This window comes from Macrotis lagotis, chromosome 1 (assembly GCF_037893015.1).
Source record: "Macrotis lagotis isolate mMagLag1 chromosome 1, bilby.v1.9.chrom.fasta, whole genome shotgun sequence".
Lineage (NCBI taxonomy): Eukaryota > Metazoa > Chordata > Mammalia > Peramelemorphia > Peramelidae > Macrotis > Macrotis lagotis.
The window spans coordinates 469,706,365-469,726,871 of NC_133658.1; the positions used below are offsets into that span (position 1 = coordinate 469,706,365).

Consider the following 20,507-nt stretch of genomic DNA (forward strand, 5'->3'; position numbering starts at 1 on the left):
TTAATAGAGAAATGAGTGACTAAATACCAGAAATAATATATAGTATAAATTATTTATAACCTTTATAAATATGATGTCAAGTTTTAAATGATCACCTTGATTGTAATTTAGAACAATATCCTTTATTTTTCATATTCAAAAATATTTTGAGTTTGATACTAATGGTCTCCAAAGAGAGTTGAAAAGGTAACTTGAAAGAAAGGTGAAACAGATATTAGACAACATTAAGTTTAATTATACAATTTAAAACTAAAAATTTGTGTACAGATTTCATGCAACTTATTTGATTTGTTCATGTTGAAGTCAATGAATAGCAGAACCAGAAAGATAATCTATTTTGTATTATTCCTATTTTTTTGAATATTATAATTTTCCACTATTATTGCTTCCCTCCCTCTAACCCCCACAGAAGGCAGTCTGAAAGCCTTTACATTGTTTCCATGCTAAACATAGATCAAATTAAAAGTATTGAGAGAAAAATCATATCTTAAAGGAAAAAAATAAAATATAAGACATAGCAAAATTATATAAGATAACTTTTTAAAAGTTAAAGATAATAGTCTTGGGTTTTTGTTTAAACTCCACAATAGGGGTGGCTAGGTGGCCCAGTGGATAAAGCACCGGCCCTGGAGTCAGGAGTACCTGGGTTCAAATCTGGTCTTAGACACTTAATAATTACCTAGCCGTGTGGCCTTTGGCAAGCCACTTAACCCCATTACCTTACCAAAAATAAAAAATAAAAAAAATAAACTCCACAATATTATGCTCCATCTCAGATACAGTAAAATTTTCCCTGATTGTTGTACTGATGAAATGAACAAGTCCATTAAGATTGATCCTCAACCCTATATTGCGGTTTTGGTGCACAGTGTTGAATAACCATCCCTCCTGGTTTCTAATAGAACAATAGTGGTCCATAATGTACAAATACCACAGTTTGTTCAGCCATTCCCCAATTGATGGACATTCTCTCAATTTCCAATTCTTTGCCACCACAAACAGGGCTGCTATCGATATTTTTGTACAAGTGATGTTTTTACCCTTTTTAATGATCTCTTTAGGGTACAGACCCAGAAGTAGTAATACTGTATCAAAGGGTACACATACTTATTGCCCTTTAGGCATAATTCCAAATTGTTCTCCAGAAAGGTTGGATCAGTTCACAGTTCCACCAACAATGTATTAGTGTCACAGATTTCCCACATCTGTTCCAACACTGATTGTTGTTCTTTCTGGTTATATTGGCCAGTCTGAGAGGTATGAATTGGTACCCCAGAGATGCTTTAATTTGCATTTCTTGAATTAGTAGTGATTTAGAGCAATTTTTCATATGACTTTGGATCACTTTGATCTCCTCATCTGTAAATTGTCTCTGCATATCCGTTGACCACTTGTCAATTAGGATTTTTTTTATAAATTTGACTCAGTTCTCTATATATTTCAGAAATGAGTCTTTTACCACAAATAATAGTTGTAAAAATTGCTTCCCAATTAAATACATTTCTTTTGGTCTTGGTTACAGTAGTTTTGTTGGTGCAAAAGTTTTTCTAATCTAATGTAACCAAAATGATCTAATTTTCTTATTTAAGAAATATTTAATTAATTTTGAGATTTTTAATTTTTCTCTTAACCTTGCTTCCCTCCCCTACTCCCCACAGAAGGCATTCTAGTAGCATTTACATTGTTTCCATGAAATCCTTTGATCATCAGGTATAATCAGCAAAGGAAGTGCTATTGAGTCAATGCTCTCTTGAAGTTTGCAAGTCCAAAGGAGGTTTGCATACTACACAGGTGTCAGGTGTCTTGGGAGAAAATACCGAAGGGGTGATTTATCAGTGCAACCTGAGATTGGACACTTGGGATTTGACCCCCCCAAATGTGACATTTGAATAATATCTCGGGATAAATCTAAAATTTCACTTAAGGCATTTGACTATCTACATGAAATCTGCCTGGAAACTGACACTCAAAATTATATTTATAAAGGAATTTTCCTTTGATGTCCTAGATCTTTATAGAAAATTGTTAAAAGTAAGTCTGATATAGAAATTTTAGGTCAAGTGGAGTTTAATAGCTGTAGAGACCAGCATGTGGTTTTAACCTATGCTGGTAACTATATGTTTTGAGAAGAATTAAGATTCTTTGATTTCATTTTATTTTGAGCTAGGAAAATGATATTTAGGTAAAAGAATAAAGAAGTTTATATAATCTCAAGATACACTTCTGTGTAGTAGCAGTTTCAAGTTCTACTTTAAGAAGGTAATGTAAGTCAGTTGAGTATATCAGAAGAAGAATCACCTATAGTTTAGTTAAGGAACATTTTGGGAAGAAAGAAGAATTTACTTTAGTTAAGGATGCTCGAGTTATTCTTTTAATGAAGAGCAATAGATTAAGGCTATTTCTATGTCGCTTGCTGGGCACATTGTACAAAGATGGTCATCTAATGTAAATGTAATAAGCTCAAATTAACTTGATAATTTTCAACATATTCACTTCTGAAGTGAACAATTATGGAAGTTGAGTTTTTTGTTAAAGTAAATTATGCATATGAATGTGACAGTGAGTAAGGCAAAATGTGAATTTTAATAGCTTTAGAATTTTATGGTCAAATGATGAAAATATGAATCTGTCTGATAAGATGTTGTGTTAAAAAGTTCTTTTACCAGAAGACAAGATCTCAACAAGTCAACTTAATTGGAGATTGGAATGGATTCTGCAGATACAGAAAAATATTGAATGTCTCCAGGGGAATAAAAGAAGATGGGTCCCAAGTGGACAGGAAGAGAGGGAATAGAACCCGAGAACTTATGAAGGTTAGTGTGAGAGGACTTCAGATGCAAATATATATGCATAGATATTTATGAAAAATGAGTAGGGGTTGAGTGGGATATTCCCTCTTATGAGTTAATATTGCTCATGAAGTCTTCTCAGGGTCTAAAAATCATTAAAAAAAGACAGACTATTACTGTTAGACTATTCTTAGAAGAAAAATGGAGAGAGATCTTGCATTCCAAGACAGGCACCCTCCCAATTCTGATTGGGGGAAATAGTGAATTATTTCCAGAGAGACCTTGCATTTTTAGTTAGTCAACTATTTGATGATAAAACTATCTTAACTGTGAGAACAGTAGACTATTCCCATGAGAAAACCATTCCAACAATGTTCATAAAACTCCTGTTTGATGATAAGTATACTGTGAAGTAACAGTCTAATGAAGTAATTAAGATAGTTATAATCCTTAAGGTTATTCTCACCATGTGGATGGTGAGGGAATATTTTTTGAAAACCTTTCATTCTTTTCTATGTTTCTGGACTAAATTTTCACAAGTAGAATGTAACTGAAGATTAACCAGTGAATTGACAGAGTGGAATGATAGGAAGGAGGAGAGGGTCTCATTAGGCCATATGATCTTGCTTGACTGTCAATTCGGGGCAGCTCCTTGATCTTCACTATCTTTGTGAGACTTGGAGAGTGTAGTTTTCTCAAGAAATGGCAAAATAAACTTTCTTTTTGTTCAGAGGAGTAGCTATAATTTTTAAGTGGATTTTTATCCTACACAGAGGCCACTGTGAAGAAGTATGTAATAAGGAATATTAGAAGTACAGAATTCCTAAGTATACGATAATCCATGTGAACATCATTTCTTGGCTCTCCTTTGCTGGTTCAATCAGCTATATCATAAGACTTTAAATTGTCTAAGATTTTCTTCTGGACTCCCTAAGATGTATACATATATAACCAATACTTGAAGGGACAGTAAGGTATATTTCTAAACCAATAATCCCATTGTAGATAGGTAAGGAAAAGAGAAAATTCCCAATCATGATGGCCTTTTCTTTCTCCTCTAAGTCAAAACTGAGATGTACTTGTCAGAAAAGTGGGCCAGATATTCCGGAGATATAGATTTATACAAGCCTTATGCAAATTTAAAGATTTTGACAATTCATGGTTATATTTGTTCAACACTTATATTTAACCTATAAAGAAAGCTAAAGATAGAGGAGAACCAACTTCCTTGATCATGCATTCTGAGAGAAACTACAGTTTAAGGAATTTTTGAGGATAAAAATCAAAGTTTTGAGGACATGCCAAAACATAATATTACATAAATGAGTCAGAACTATTGCCTGTGTTGTACCAATTATTCATCCATACACAAAGTAATCCTCTCTCTCACTGGAGTGGAGATAATATATGCTAGACCTAGCCAAGATAACTCTGAAACACAGACTTGGACTGCTTTCTTTTATCACATGTCTATCCACTCTTCATTAAATAGATTTCTTCTTGGATAAATACCATATTTTATAAACATATAAGCTAACACTTAAAATGAAGATATTAACATCATCTGTTATTATTTTAACCAGTTATTTATACCCATAAAGTCTACACAAGCATGGGAGAAGCTGTAGGAAAATAATATAAGATTTATAATTTAAAATTATCCAGTTATATTTCAACATTTGAATTTTTTCCTTCTTCTCTCTTCTCTGCCTCCCCAAAATTTAAAAAAAACAGACTCAAAAAATTTTCTTTTTGTTCAAAAACTTCATGTAAAATAATATTGTTTGCTATTGTTTCAAAATTACTGTATTTACTTGACAGATTTAACTATGGCTTTCTAAATATGCAACAATATGCCAGTAGTTCCACCCTTCGTACCAGAATTGTTCCTTCCTGAAACTTTAACTATTGTCTTCAACTTAGTTCATAAAATCTTGCGCTCAACTATTGGATTTTTCTCTAATATGAAGAAAGATTGAGAGGTCATCTTTCAAATGATATAGTATTAAACCATAATACCATTAACATTTAAGAATCAGAATGATGGACCCATAAAATCATAGACTTGAAAAGAATATTAGGTGACAATTAATCCAATCTCCTGCTCAGAGTAGGAATCATTGCCACAGTTTTGATAATTTCCACTATAAAAAGTGAGGTAAAGCTCATTCTACTCCTACCCTTACCTAAACCAAAGTGATATCTTCTATCCTGAAAACATTTTAAGAAACAATATTCCCTAAGGAATAAGACTTGTTTTTCTTTATATCATGAAAATTCAAGTTCTCCAAATTGGAGGAGATTGTTCAAACCCTAAGTTCCTCAAAATACTAAATTGTCAAAACAAATATAATAATTATTTTAGGAGCAAATTTATTGATAGAGTAGATATAATACTTCCCTTAGAGTTAAGGTGACCTGAATTCAAATTTTCTGTTAGATAATAACTGAATGAACTTGAGTTAATATGGCGCTCTTTGGCTCAGTTTTCTATACTGTAAATTGAAGATAATGATAGCATCTAAATCATAGAATTATTTCAAGAATCTAATTTGGCAGCAAATATAAGCTGACTACCTGTCTTTATGTATTATATGAGTGATAGGCTATTTTAACATTTAATGAATTTTGAATCATAACTGAATTTTTAAAGAATAAACTAAATTTTAGATATACTTACTTAGAAAGTCATTTTCTATTACCTATTTTTCCTCTATTTAATTCATCTTCCATATCATTTCTAAATAAATACTCTTATGCTGTAAATACGTAAAAGACTTTATTTTCCTCAAGAAACTTCAATAGTTTCTTCCCAGAAAAGAAACAAACTAAAAATTAAGTTTTGCATTTAAATTACTTCACAATGCTATTGCAGCTTATTTTTTCCTGTTATTGTTCTCATCTTATTCGACCCCATTTCATTTTCTCTTTTAGCCTAACTTCCTGAAATTCTCTATATTTTCATGAGAGAAATTTTAGATATTATCTTTGTGACTAAACAACCTCTCCATCATACCTGGTATAGTTTCCCCTCCTATCTCTGATTCTTGGAGCCCTATTTATATTCAAACTCTTGTTCATTTAGTATGGTTATACCATTCTTGACAACTCTTTTTTGCTAAAGTTGTCTGTGATTCCTTTACTCAACATTCTCAAATTGATTCATTGATTCTTTAGATTTATTTATGTTGGCATATATTACTGTGTTCATTTCAGTACAAAACCTGACTCACTTATTATACACACAAACACACACATAAATATATATATATGTATGTATGTATGTATGTATAAATACATATATATATAAAACATGCACATTTAGACACACACACACACACACACACACACACACACACACACACATATATATATATATATATATATATGATATAGGGATCTAAAATCGAAAGAGAAAAACAGAAGGAAGCAAGGAAGGAAGGAAAGAAGAAGAAAGGAAGAAACATCATTGTATTATACAAGCATAAATGATAAAAAGTCTCAATTTTGGCACATACACTTTTTCTTTTTTTAAAATCTCTGTATATTCGTCCATCACTCCTCTCTCTCTAAGGAATTTTCTTTCACAATATCTCTGGAATTATATTTGTTCATTTAAAAATCAGAGTTCTGGGGGGTAGCTGTGTGGTATAGTGGATAGAGCGACAGCCCTGGAATCAGGAGTACCTGAGTTCAAATCTAGCCTCAGACACTTAATAATTACCCAATTGTGTGGCCTTGGGCAAGTCAGTTAACCCCATTTGCCTTGGAAAAACTTTAAAAAAAGGATAGGTTAAGCAAGATTTATGCATTTTTTTTCAGACAAACACTAAAATATAAAGGCCTGAATTCCAAACTTTGTGGAATTTTCTGCCCAGAGATGCTATTTTTCAATGGAGACCAAAGTTAATCAGATTCCAGGGACAATTTTTATTCTTGAAGAAACTAATCACTTTAAGAAATGTGGGAATCCTTGTCCTAACATACCTTGGTTGAGGTGGTAGAATGAGTAGTATTTTGTACTAAGAATCAAAAAAAGTTTAATTCAAATCCTGTCAGACATTTAGTAATTTTTTGTTTCTGGGTTAGTCATATTTATTTTTTCCTCTTGATAAAATGGGAATAATTATAGGTTATTCATTACATTTTTGTTGTGAAAATTACACGAGATGATAATATAAAGCATATTGAAAATCTCTAAGTTTCTTATAGATGTTGGTTATCATTATTTAAGCGTGTCTCATTTTGTTAAGCTAATCTAGAATTGGAAATCAGGATGGTAATAAAATTTGAAACTATGCTCTAAAATGTAGGTTAAAGGAACTGGAAACAAAAGAAGAAATAGAAAAGAAAGCTTTGGAGAAACTTAGTTTGGCTTCAAATATTTCATTTCCACATAAGAATGAATTAAAGTTGAACTTCTTGTCACTAAAGGTTCAATGCAAAGAAGGTACAAGGAGTCAAATTTGTTTCTGGGTAATGAAGAACATCTTTACAATGAGAAAACCTCAAAAATAATTCATATGAAGAGAATTTTTGTAATCAGGTACTTTGAGTGGAAGTAAAATGATAAATTGTGCTCCTTGGATTGGGCTGGACCTTTGACATTTCTTCCAGTTATGGAATTCTGTGACTCTGTTTAAAAAAAATAATTTTATTACTAAAATTATGACATATGCCATACTTATAAATATGAATAAATTGTGGAGTGAAAAATTTGCATGGTCCAAAAGTGTTAGTGCTTTATTAGCTCAAAACTGAACTAAGACTTTTGAAGTACCCTGAATTCAGTTCGTCAATTTGCTCAGAGACTTCATTTACAGTACTTGAGTGATGGAACATTTACTTTTTTTAAAAAAAAAAGTTACTCTCTCATTTCAATGAATTAAGGTTTTGAACATTATCTTTAGGAAAGTATGGGACTTAAAGCAAAACAGACTGTGAATGTACATTATCATTTTAATTCAGGATACAGTAGGCTAAAATAAATTTTAAGTGCAACCATGCAGGAGGAAATATGTCAGTAATGGAAAGTGGAGGAAAGACCACTTACTAATTATTGCTATTTTCATTTCTGTATTTGTTATAAATCATGTTATATAAAAATGTAAGGTCTGGAAAAGCCTTTCCTCACACCACTGCTGCAAGTCAGGTAGCAAAAATATTATTTTTCCATTATAGAAATGAATTTAAAATTCATAGAGGTTAAATGTCTTATCTGATTTTGAGTTTTGATTCCCTAACACCTAGTCTTATGCCTCACATACAAAACAGTAAAATAAAACAGAATCCTGAAAGTCTGTGCCAACTCACAAGCTGATCTCTTCCAAATAGAAAAATTCAGGATTTCATAAAAAAAACTATAATATACAATAGTAAGAGTTTCCATGTTTAGAAGAGACCAATAGAAGAGACTATAGGAAAATTGTCACAAACTATGCATTTCCTTTGATATGACCTTATTTTAAAAAAAACAAGAAATTAATAGAATTAATTGGAATTCAGTTTCTTGGGTAGTATTGATAGAAATACAAAATTCAAATTGCTCCTCTGCTGAAGAGGTTTTTTTTCCCCTTAAAATAATGAGGGAATGAGGAGAGGAGATGGCAGATTGAAGGCCATCCAAGAGAACCTTCTCAACATTCTCTTCCTGACAACTTTAAAATAATGAATGAAATCATGTGTTAAAGTTTTAGAATGAACAACATGTCTGACCTAAGAATACTTAGGAGCTTAGCAGAAAATTGGGACTCTAGAGCAGAAGACTCTCAGAACCCCTACAACAGCAAGTGCTTAACAAGCTCTCATCCCAGAGAAACTAAGTGGGGAAAGAGGATGTGGAAAATTTATCATAAGGAGATTAGAGCAGAACCTTTGCTGGAACTGGGTATAGAACACACAAATTGCTTCAGGATGTTTTATGGTGCAGTTCCAATTTCCATTCAGAGAGTCTTTCTTGAGGAAAAAACAAGAGTGCATTCCAGGACAGCAATGACTATTCTACTCCCAAGATCACAACTCCATGGAAACATCAAAAACACACAAACACTATAACCCATGGGTATCAATGAAAACAGTTGTACATACAATAAACAAATTTATGAAATTACAAAGAAGTAATTTTCCTCCTGAAAAATGGCATCAGGTAGCCTAAGAAACTGTCTCCCTACCTCCATGAACAAAGAACTCAATTTTAACAAAAAGCTCAAAATCCAAATATGAGTTCAAAGTGGAGCAAAAAAAAGAATTTTACAAAATATTTCTACTTGAGGGAATACCAAAACATATAGTAAAAAATCAAAATGTGAATTAAAAAAGATGAGAATGGTAGAACATAAATTGGAAAAAGATAAATTGGGAAAAAAAGAGAAGAGGATTATAGCAAAAATTAGTTGTCACAAAAACGACAAAAATAATGAAGACCATAACATGTAAAAATAAGAATTGCTCTAATGTTAAAAAGACAAAAGAAATTCATTGAATAAAATTACTCTAAAAATTAGAGTTTAACAAATGAAAGTTAATACTCCATGAAATATTAAGAATCATTAAAACAAAGTTAAAAGTAGAAGAAAATGCAAGATATTTCATTGGAATAGCAACTGGATTGGAAAAGTACACAAAAGGACAAGAATAGCAAGGGAATTGGTGAAAAAAAATGCAAAGGAAGGTGGCCTAGTTTTATCAGACGTAAAACTATACTACTATAAAGCAGCAGCCATCAAAACTGCTGTCACTGGTTAAGAAATGGAGTAATGGACCCTCGGCCCGTCCCTCTCCTCCCGCTCCCGGCGCGGCTCCCTCCCGAAGGTGCCCGCCTCCGCCTCCTGCCCCCGAGCCCAGCCTGTCTCCGGAGCCTCGGCTTCCCGCCGCCTTGGCCAGCATGGAGGAGGAGTGCAGGGTCCTGTCCATCCAGAGCCACGTCGTCCGGGGTTACGTGGGCAACCCGGCGGCCACCTTCCCCTTGCAGGTTTTGGGATTTGAAATTGACACAGTGAATTTAGTCCAGGTTTCAAATCTCACAGGTTATCCATACTGGAAAGGTCAGGTGTTAAATTCAAATGAACTTCATGAGCTGTATGAAGGACTTAAGCTGAACAATGTAAATAAGTATGACTATGTTCTCACAGGTTACACAAGAAACAAATCATTCCTTGCAATGGTAGTTGACATAATCCAAGAGCTGAAGCAGCAGAACTCCAATTTATACCAAATGTATGTGATCTGGTGATGGGTGACAAGTGGAATGGAGAAGGTTCTATGTATGTTCCAGCAGATCTTCTTCCAGTTTATAAAGAACAAGTCGTTCCTCTAGCAGATATAATAACTCCAAACCAGTTTGAGGCTGAGTTACTCACTGGAAAAAAGATTTCTTCACAAAAAGAGGCATTAGAGGTAATGGATATACTTCATTCTATGTGACCAGAGACTGTAGTTATCACCAGTTCTGACTTGCCAGCTTCTTCAGGCAACAGCTACCTGATTGCTCTAGGAAGTAAGAGGAAACAAAAACCAGATGGCACAAAAGTGACAAAAAGAATCAAAATGGAAATTCAGAAAGTGGATACAGTCTTTGTGGGAACAGGAGACTTATTTGCTGCCATGCTCTTGGCTTGGACACACAAACACCCAAATAATTTCAAGGTGGCTTGTGAAAAGACAGTGTCAGCCATGCACCATGTTCTTCAGAGGACTATTCAAAGTGCCAAAGCACAAGCTGGAAAAGAAAAGAAGCCCAGTGATCATGTCACCCAGTAACACACAATATATTGATGTCTGTTTTCCTTCCTGTAAAAATGTAATGTCTGCCTGAGAGATGTGACTTAAACTTGATATTTTTTCTCAAAAAATTAGTATCAAGTATCAACAGATCTTTTGTTGTGAAAATATGTGGTGGCTAGGTTTGGATTTTATTTCCTTGCTCAGAGAAGGAGAGTACCTCACCCTCAATTCTTCCATTCTGTAAACTGCCCTGGACAGTGTCACAAGGGTGTTAAAAGATGTTCAGCATCCTGATTTATTCATGAAGTTAGTCTGGAAAGTAGTAGTGGGAGATAGGAACTCCCTGGGGAAAGGAAGGTGGCCTATACAAGATTATCACTTAGTCATTTGTAGTGCCAATGGAGTTGGCTACCTGTTCTTTTTTGAACTGAACAATTTTAAGGTCCTTGGCTATGTTTGGTTTTTATAAAGTTCTAATAATACATTTTTTCCTTCATTAGCTTATTTTGTACATCACAGAAGCCAAAGCATTGGGATGGCAATGACTTTAAGGTCTTCCCTTTATCCTCTTTTGTTTCTGCTTTAGGGAATAAAAGGAAATCTTCCTTCTCTGAAGTTTCAGTTGACCACAGATAGTTTTCCAAGATTAAGAAAAAAGAAACTAGTTAACTGTTAAGCCAAGGTCCATTAAGTTAACTGCCCATTTATAATTAGTTCCTTTGCTGATGCCAGATTTGTATTGTTGTTAATCATGTTCATCTTTATCAGTAATCTGTTGATCTAAGAACACAAGGATGGGTATATAGGGCACTGAAGGAAATTGCAAAGAACACGAAATACTGAAATATTTCTTTTTTTTTTCCTGGCAAGGCAATGGGGTTTAGTGACTTGCCCAAGGCCACACAGCTAGGTAAATATTAAGAGTCTGAGGCTAAATTTGAACTCAGGTACTCCTGACTCCCGGGCCAATGCACTTTTGACTGCGCCACCTAGCCGCTCCTGAAATTTTTCTTATATACTATTTTCCTTTGAAAATTAGTTTGTGGTTTTTTTTAAGTTAAATTAATGTGAATATTTCATAGTATAATGTCAAACATTCTATAATTACAGTGTAGCACTACTGCCAGATGTCACAAGTCATTGTTCTACTTTCCACATTCCTGTCAAAGGAACTCAAAACAAAGAGACTTTATGGCCAGCTACCATATCTTCCCTTAGGGGAAGAGTCTTTTTAAGACCAACAGCAGAATTTCAACAGCTTATCCTTCCCTTGTGCTGACATCACTGTAGAGAAGTTTTGCCCTCCCTAATCCTCCTCTTACCTGAGTGTAGAACCATTGATCCCACTGTCTTTCATAGAGCAACTGTGGGAACATCTGTCCCTCAGTCTATATAAGGCCCTCTGTCATTGCCAAGGCAACTGCAGATGTGATTTGAAATTTAATAAATCTAGGAGCTTTTTTTTAGGTTTTTGCAAGCCAAATGGGGTTGAGTGGCTTGTCCAAGGCCACACAACTGGGCAGTTATTAAGTGTCTGAGGTCAGATTTGAACCCAGGTACTCCTGACTCCAGGGCCGGTGTTTTATCCACTGTGCCACCTAGCTGCCCTATCCAAGAGATTTTTAGGGATAGGATAATGTTTATGTGGCCCGAGAATGATGCTTTATATATCCAAATGACCCTTGGCAGCAAAACAGGTTTCTCACCCCTGATTTATAAGTGGTAATAAGAGTTCTAATGAAGATGGTAACTAGGTGAATTATTCTGAATAACTTTGACCTTTACCACTTGCTTAGCTTTCATCAGCTACTCCATTTGTCTGTGGAGTGATCTTTGTCAAATTTATAGCTGAATCTTTACACTTCGACTTTTAGAGACACTGTGTAGTCTACAGTGAAGTAAGGATGTGCGACCCTGCTGATATCCTTACCATATTGGGCATGTGTTGATGAGTGACGTTTCAGTATTTGACTGTTGGTCAAAGGAGAACCAAGTGTTTCTCTTCATATCACCTCACTCTGACAAATAAAAATATCATTTAAGTTAAGTAGAACTTAGTACTTAATTGATTATCAATCGAACATTTTTAATCTTTTGTCTTCCAGAAATGCACATTAACTTTTTTCTTATACAAATCAGAGAAATCTTTGTTCTCTGTTACACTAGCTATATGAATTTCCTTTATAATTTTTTTATATTCATTTCAAAAAATCTATTGGTTCATTGAAGGTTGAATTTGCTGATGAATGTCAAGAGTTAGACTTAAATAATTATAGATTATTTCTTTGGCTTAATTCTTCTTAATGAAGTCATTAGTATCACTTTTTAGGTCATATGGATAGTTCATTTTTGTTTTTTACATCAAGAACAGAACTGTCTAAAATCAGTGTGAACTTTGGGACTTTACAAAGTCTTAGGATAGAATAGAAATGGATCCAAATTGAAAAAATATCAGGAAATATAAAGCATTGTTTTTAACCTCATAGGTTATATGTAATTTGGGACAGCAGGAAGGATGATAGAGAAATACAAAACTGAAAATGCAATGAATACATTAAAATTTGAAGGTGTAGGAATATTTTCCTGATCAGTGACTTGAAATTGTTGTATGTACTACTTTGAGTGAAGAGAAGAAATGTACATTTTTGGTTTCACAAACACTAATTTTAAAATAGTTTTAAATATCATTTTAATGGTAAACTTGAGTATTGTGTTAGTTTCTGCTTATTTAGCATCTTATCTGAGAATAATCAGAAACATTATGCTAAGAACCTGTTGTAAATTCCCCTGACTTTGAAATTATGGTGTTTTCTGAAATCTGAAATGCCATCACTTTGATTCATTTGTCCTTGGAAACATGACCTTAAACAGTTTCTGGGGGCAAGGACTTTCTGACAAAAATAGTCCCTGTGCCATAAATATATACATATACATCTGTATATATATATATATTTGTTTTTTCAATTCTCTCTCTATATATACACATACATACTTTTAAAAATACAGTTTGCAGATATTTGTTGACATAGAAATCATTTAGTTACCTCATTGCTTCATTTACTCTCCCTATTAAAAGAAAATTTATTTTTCATCATGAATATATAAAAAATTGCTTATTTTTACATCATTTATGTGATAAATGTAAGGTGTCAGTTACAGTTTCAATTTAAAGATCTGTCTCTATCAATGGAAAAATAAATATCCCTGTTAGGATTTAATTGCAGTGTGCCAGTCTCAGATTTTTTACTTTCAAAGAGATATAATAAGTGATGACAAGCTGTGAGAGATTTGTTGGAACAGAATTACCTGTTAATAATAAAGTTTCTTGATTGTTTCTCCATGTATTTAAAATGTAAAAGAAAGGTCAGCTATTATTGATTACATTTTTCAGTCCTTTATCTGTTAAGATGTTACTTAAAGTAGGACTTTACAAGGATGCAAATCTACGTTCTATTTTATTAGCTTGTTTTAATTCATTATCTGATACTATTGTGATTGGAATGGTCTGCTTTAATTTACAATTTCTGTCACTAGATTTTTATAAAATGATTCTGTTTGAATATATGATTCATAACAGTTGTTAGACCCTATTTTTAAATACATTGGCAATTTCAGCAGACTAAACCAGTATTGTTTTAATATTGCACTGGTATTGCACATGAGTCAGTTTTAATTAAGGTTCTCTTAGTGTTGAATGAAATAGGCAAAGAGATAGCCTACATTGTGATTCCTGAAGTGTCCTGATGTAAAATAATAATTATTAATAACACATGATTATAATATATATATATATATATATATATATATATTTTAAAAAAAGAAATGGAGTAATGGATCAGTGGATTAGTATAGATTCTAGAGAAACCACAGGAAATGACTATAGCAATCTACTAGTGACAAACCCAAAGACATCAGCTTCTGGATAAAAATTCACTATTTGACAAAACTTGTTGAGAAAACTGGAAAATAGTATGGCAAAAACTAGGCAGAGACCCAAAACAAATTGAAAATGGTTTCAGGATTTAGACATAGAGGGTGACACCATGGATAAATTAATGGTTCAAGAAATACTCTAGCTATCATATCTATGGTAATAGGACAAATTTATGACCAAACAAGAATTAGAGTATACTATGAACTGCAAAATGAATGATTTTGATTATTTAAATTAAAACATTTTTGCATTAATAAAATCAATCCTTCCAAAATTAAAAAGAAAGTAGTAAGCTGGGAAACAATCATTTGGCTAGGAGTTCTGATAAAGCAATCATTTCTGAAATATATAGAAAATTGCATCAAATTTATAAAGTTACCAGTCATTCTCCAATTGATAAATGATCAAAGGATATGAATAGAGAGTTTTCAAATAAAGAAATTAAAGCTATATGTAATATATGAATAAAATTTCTAAATCATTCATGATTAGAAAAATGCAAATTAAAACATTGAGGTATTATCTAACACCTATCAGATTAGTCAAGATGAGAAACAGGGAAAATGATTAATATTGAAGAGTTTGTGGGAAGATTGGGACATTGATGCGTTGCTGGTAGAGGTGTCAGTGAACCCAACCTTTCTGAAGAGCAATATGGAACTATTGCCAAAGAGCAATATGGAACTATGCCCAAAGAGCAATAAAAATGTTCATAGTTTTTACCCTGTAATTCCAATTCTAGGACTATATCCAGAAGAAATCATAAAAAATGGGGAAAGTCCAACATGTTCCAAATATTCATGGCAGTTCTTTTTGTAGTAGCAAATATTTGGAAATTGAGGGGATGCCCATCAATTGGGGAATGGCTAAACAACTTATGGTACATGAATACTATGGAACACTATTGTTCGATAAGAAACCATAAATGTTTGAACTCTGGAGAAAGATGAAATGACTTACAGTATCTGATGCTGAGCGATAGGAGCAGAACCGAGAGCAATACACATTAACAACGACATTGTGAGATGATTAACTTTGATGGAAGCAGCTCCTCTCAGCAGTTCAGAGAACTAGGATAACCATTTTAGAACAGCTATGGAAAATGTTTTCCTAATCCAGAGGGAGAAAAAATTAATAACAACAACAAAAAAATAAAACAACCCTTAAGAATGTGATGAACTCTTTATAAAAATTATCTCTCTTGCCCTAAATCCGAATTCCTTATATCAAAAATGAATAATATGCAAATAGGCTTATTTAAAATATGTATGTACAATACTAACTTGACAGGCACTGAGTAGAGTGAAGTGGGAAGAAGGATTGAAGGAAATTTTGTAATTTAAAATTATACATGTGTGTATGGATAAAAAAATAAAATAAATAATTTTTAAAAAAGAAGTGATTTAGACCATTTGCTCTTATCTCTTAGATTCATGAAATGAAAGAGAAATTGAAAGACTCCATCAGTCACTTACTGAAAACAATTCCAAGATGAAAATTCTTAAGTATATTAGAGCCAAATTACAGAGCTCCTAGTTCAAAGAGAACATTATTATAGAAGCTGGAATGAAATCTTTCAGGTACTGTAGCAACTCAGTCACCCAAAATTTATCAGCTACCATATTAAAGGAACAGAGGGCTTCATCATATGCTATTTCAGAAGGTAAAGAGCTGTGATTCCAATCAGGTATTATCTATCCAGCAAAACCAAGCATCATCCTTCAGAGGGCAAAATGAACATTTAAAAAACCTGGAACACTTTCATGTATTTATTTTGTAAAAATCAGAGTTGATAAGAAAATTTGACACTGAAATATAAGATTCAAGAAAAAAATAGGGAGAGTATGAATGAGTAATGAAAGAGTTATCATAAGTGTCTCAATAAAGTTAAATTATTAGCATTTCAATAAGGGGTGATGAAACATGCAATCTCTAAGGATATTCAAAAGAGAGAAGGTATGCATACTATTTGATGGTGTTGGAATAATCTTCCAAAAATTGAGGTGAGTGAGAGGGATACAAGGTAGGGGAAGGTAGAATGAGGAAAATTTTCTCAAATAAAAGAGTCAAACAAAGAACTTTTCTACAATGCAGTGGAAAATGTAATGTAGTGATGGGTAATGCTTGAACCTCAGACCCATAGAAAAGAAAAAATATACATGTAAACTTTTTTGTATATAGAAATGTAATTTAGGGGCAGGTAGGAAGTGCAGTGGATAGAGCACCAGTCCTAGAGTCAAGAGGACCTGAATTCAAATCTAGCCACAAACACTTAATAATTGCCTAGTTGTGTGACCTTGTGCAAGTCACTTAATCCCATTGCCTTAAATAAATAAAAATTCAAAAATATTTTTAAAAAGAAATGTTAGTTATCAAATAATGAAATAGGAGGAGAAAGTATAAGCAAAAGGTGGAGTGTGATGGAATAAAAGTAGAGATCACAGTATGGGATGCTATGATTAAAAAATAAATAGACTTTTATGGTGGGAGATTCTGAAATGAAAAGAAAAGAAAAGTTAAAAAAAAGTGAGATTGAGGAAAACACAAAGTTATGGATATTTAGAATTCAGTGTGAATGGGATAAGTTCACTTCACCCATAAAAAAGTGCATAGCAGAATGGATTTGAAAAATCCAAAAATTTGTTCTTTCCCAGAGACTAACATGAACAGAAAGACAGTTACAATAAAGGTGTGAAGGAGAGTCTAATATTCTACTAAAAGGCTTGTCTAACATTCATTTTCTCAGACAAAACTAAAGAAAATATAGGCCTAATTAAGAGAGAAAGCAGGCAAACTATTTTTGTAAAAGTGTACAATCACCTTCTCTGTCATCTTTGCCTATGTGGCCGACATCACCCAGGAACATGAGTGAAGCACAGCATATGGCCTGGTCTCTGCTACCTTTGTTGCCAGCCTGGTAACAAGCCCAGCCATTGGTGCCTACCTGTCCCACACCCATGGTGACACGCTGGTGGTGGTGCTGGCCTCAGGAGTGGCTCTGCTGGATATTGGCTTCATCTTACTGGCTGTGCCCGAGTCCCTGCCTGAGGAGATGCGACCTGTGTCTTGGGGATCTCCTATCTCCTGGGAGCAAGCTGACCCCTTTGCTTCTCTTTGGAAAGTGGGCCAGGACTCGACCGTGCTTCTCATCTGTATCACTGTCTTCCTCTCCTACCTGCCAGAAGCCGGCCAGTACTCCAGCTTCTTTCTCTACCTGTGCCAGGTAATTAGCTTCTCCTCAGAAATAGTGGCGGCCTTCATTGGTGTGGTGGGGATTCTGTCCATCCTGGCTCAGACAGTGGTCCTGGGAATTCTGGTGCACTCCATAGGGAACAAGAACACGATCCTGCTTGGCCTGGGTTTCCAGATCCTACAGCTGGCCTGGTAAGGCTTTGGCTCCCAGCCCTGGATGATGTGGGCCGCAGATGCCATGGCAGCCATGTCCAGCATTACCTTCCCTGCCATCAGCGCCATGGTGTCTCGGAACGCAGACCCTGACCAGCAAGGTGTAGTTCAAGGAATGATCACTAGCATCCAGGGCTGTGCAACGGCCTGGGTCCAGCTCTGTATGGCTTCGTCTTCTACCTATTTCATGTGGAGTTGAATGAGATAGTGGCAGTAGAGAGCCTAGAGAAGGCCACCAAGCCCAACATGGCCAACCCTTCAGATGAGCAGAGCATCATCCCAGGCCTACCCTTCCTCTTTGGAGCGTGCTCAGTCCTGCTGTCCCTCCTAGTGGCCTTGTTCATCCCTGAGCACAATCATCTTGTACTGAGGTCCAGCAGCCATAAGAAACACAGCAATGGTGCCCAGAGCCACACACACAGCCCCCAGACAGGTGGCTTGGATGGGAAGGAGCCCCTCCTGGTTGGACAGAAGTGTATGATGGGAAGGGAGAGGCAAGGAATCTGGACCTACACTCAGCCCACCCCCATCCATGGCAGTGTGCTCGATGTGGACTGGACCAGGGGTGGGAGGGGTGGTGGTCATGGACCATACCACTAATAGCAAACGAGAGGACCAAGAAGACTGCGGCCCTCAGAGCCAAACACAGATAAACACAGCTACTCACAAACTCAGTCCCAATGGTGCAAAATTAGGCTTCTGTCATCCACCCAGGGCTGGAGAATAGAAAGGAGTTGGGATAACATCACATGAAGTCAGGCTAGTGTTAAACTCACCTGCTTCTGGGGAACTGTGAACTTGGAAATGGGACCTGCCAAATCCTTATCTTGCCAGGGATCAAGAGCGTGGCAAAATCTCAGGTTCTGGCCCACTGCCTTCCCAGCCTCTGACAACTGTCATGCTCATGGGAGGCACTTTCGATTCCCCTTGGGGAATCAACTGTTGGCCCACTGGGTGAGGGGGAGGACAGAAAGATTATCCTTGGTCTGAAGTCCCAGAATGGAAGATAGCACCACCCCCCCTGCAACAGCAGACCCACTGTCAGCTCCAGCCAGAACTGATCTGACCCCATGGCCCCCTCTTCCTTGGTACCCAACCAAATGTCTGATACTCTCAGACAGAGAGTCCTTGCTGATGGTATCATAGAAGGCAAAATTTCTCATTCCTTTGTGAGGGGTTACCAATGTTCCCTACTCACCTACCCCTGAACCCTAGATGGAGGACCTCTTTAATCAGGTCCATCTGGCTGGTAGTAGCCAGGGGGCCTAGTTTGTCATGGTTCTGAACTGGAGGAGAGGAGGAAGGCTTGGGGACCCCACTGATGGAGGAAATAGCCAGGTACACATAGGGACTGGTATGTTCTTACTAGTTTCACCTATCTGTTGACCCTGCCCCAGTTTCCCCCACAGCTGCCATCCAAAAAGCATTAGAGCTTGTGGGTCATTGGAATAACTGGCTGGCTGGGTCCTTTGAACCAAAAGCTCTCCTCTAGAAAGTACTCTAGGCCCTGGCTCTGTCTTTCTGAGGTCAGTTCTTGGGAGTGAAGACTGGTCAATATAACCTGCTGTCCTCCCAGCCCCCACCCATCCAGGCCCAGGAAGGGGGAGAGGAGGAAAAGACCAAGACATCTCCTTGCTTGCAGTCACTCAAAAGGGAAGCAGTGGACTTAGCTCAGAAGGTCACCCCAAAGCACCTTTAAGGAAGGTCCAGCTGCCCATGTGATGCTAGAATAGCTAACCATCTGACATAGCAGGAGTTACCTAGGCTTGACCCCTCTGGTGAAAGGAAAGTGGACAGTTTTCCCCATGTTGCTTTTGCTTTGACTCCTGGTACCCCTTGCCCATGAGGACCATTCACTTGGTCTGGCTCCCCTGTATGGAGAAGGGCCCCTGGAGAGGGTCAGCTGCCATCAGTGCGCCAGTTTTATCCTTCAGTTGTGGTCTGGGAAGGTCAGTTGCCTCCTGGTGCCATCAGCCCTGAAGCAATCTGTGGTTCTACTGCCCAGCAAAGCACTGATGGCTTCCTGGACCACCCTCTTCCAACACCCAGGGAAAGATTCTGCCACAGCCCCAGCACCCCCTAAGCTTTTTTGTACACCCAATTCCCCAAGAAAGGGGTCCCAAGCTCTCCACCCTTCTTAGCCAATGCTTGAGTTTACGTACAGAACAGTTGGAGATCCCTGGTCTACATCTTAAGTAAAGAGGAAGGCTTTTAAGTGAATCTCTAACAAGGCCCCCCACCATGGATCCAAGAACCTCCAAAAGAGAGGACTTCCTTTGGGGGTGCTGTATATCTTGGCAGGGCTGGTGGCCAGAGTTGCTTTGCCCTTGGCCTGCCCATGTCTCCTTTATTCAGGAACCACAATGATGGAGCCAGAGCCTTCCAGATATTGTGGAAATGAACCCACCCCAGATGAGGAGGTGGAGGGGGGTGGCTTTGACATTTTGCACTTTAGTCTGCAGGGACAAAAGGACCCTGAAGTCCCATTTTTTCATTCCTCTTCCCATTGCAACCCAAGCCCAGTGAACCCATGAGGGGTTTCTTTCCAACCGTTAACCCATCCTTTGGGTAGGATCATCAGAAAAGCAAAATCTCACTCATCCTTTCAAAACCATTTCATGGAAGACCACTTCAAAACAAATATTTTTTATTACATC

The 20,507-nt window shown here is 36.1% G+C and overlaps 2 pseudogenes; both read left to right on the top strand.

Annotated features, from left to right (window-relative positions):
- Positions 1–9,672: 9,672 nt before the first annotated feature.
- On the top strand, positions 9,673–10,547 carry LOC141504687 (pyridoxal kinase pseudogene; annotated as a pseudogene).
- A 6,560-nt stretch (positions 10,548–17,107) lies between these two features.
- On the top strand, positions 17,108–19,933 carry LOC141504694 (hippocampus abundant transcript 1 protein-like; annotated as a pseudogene).
- Positions 19,934–20,507: the final 574 nt, after the last annotated feature.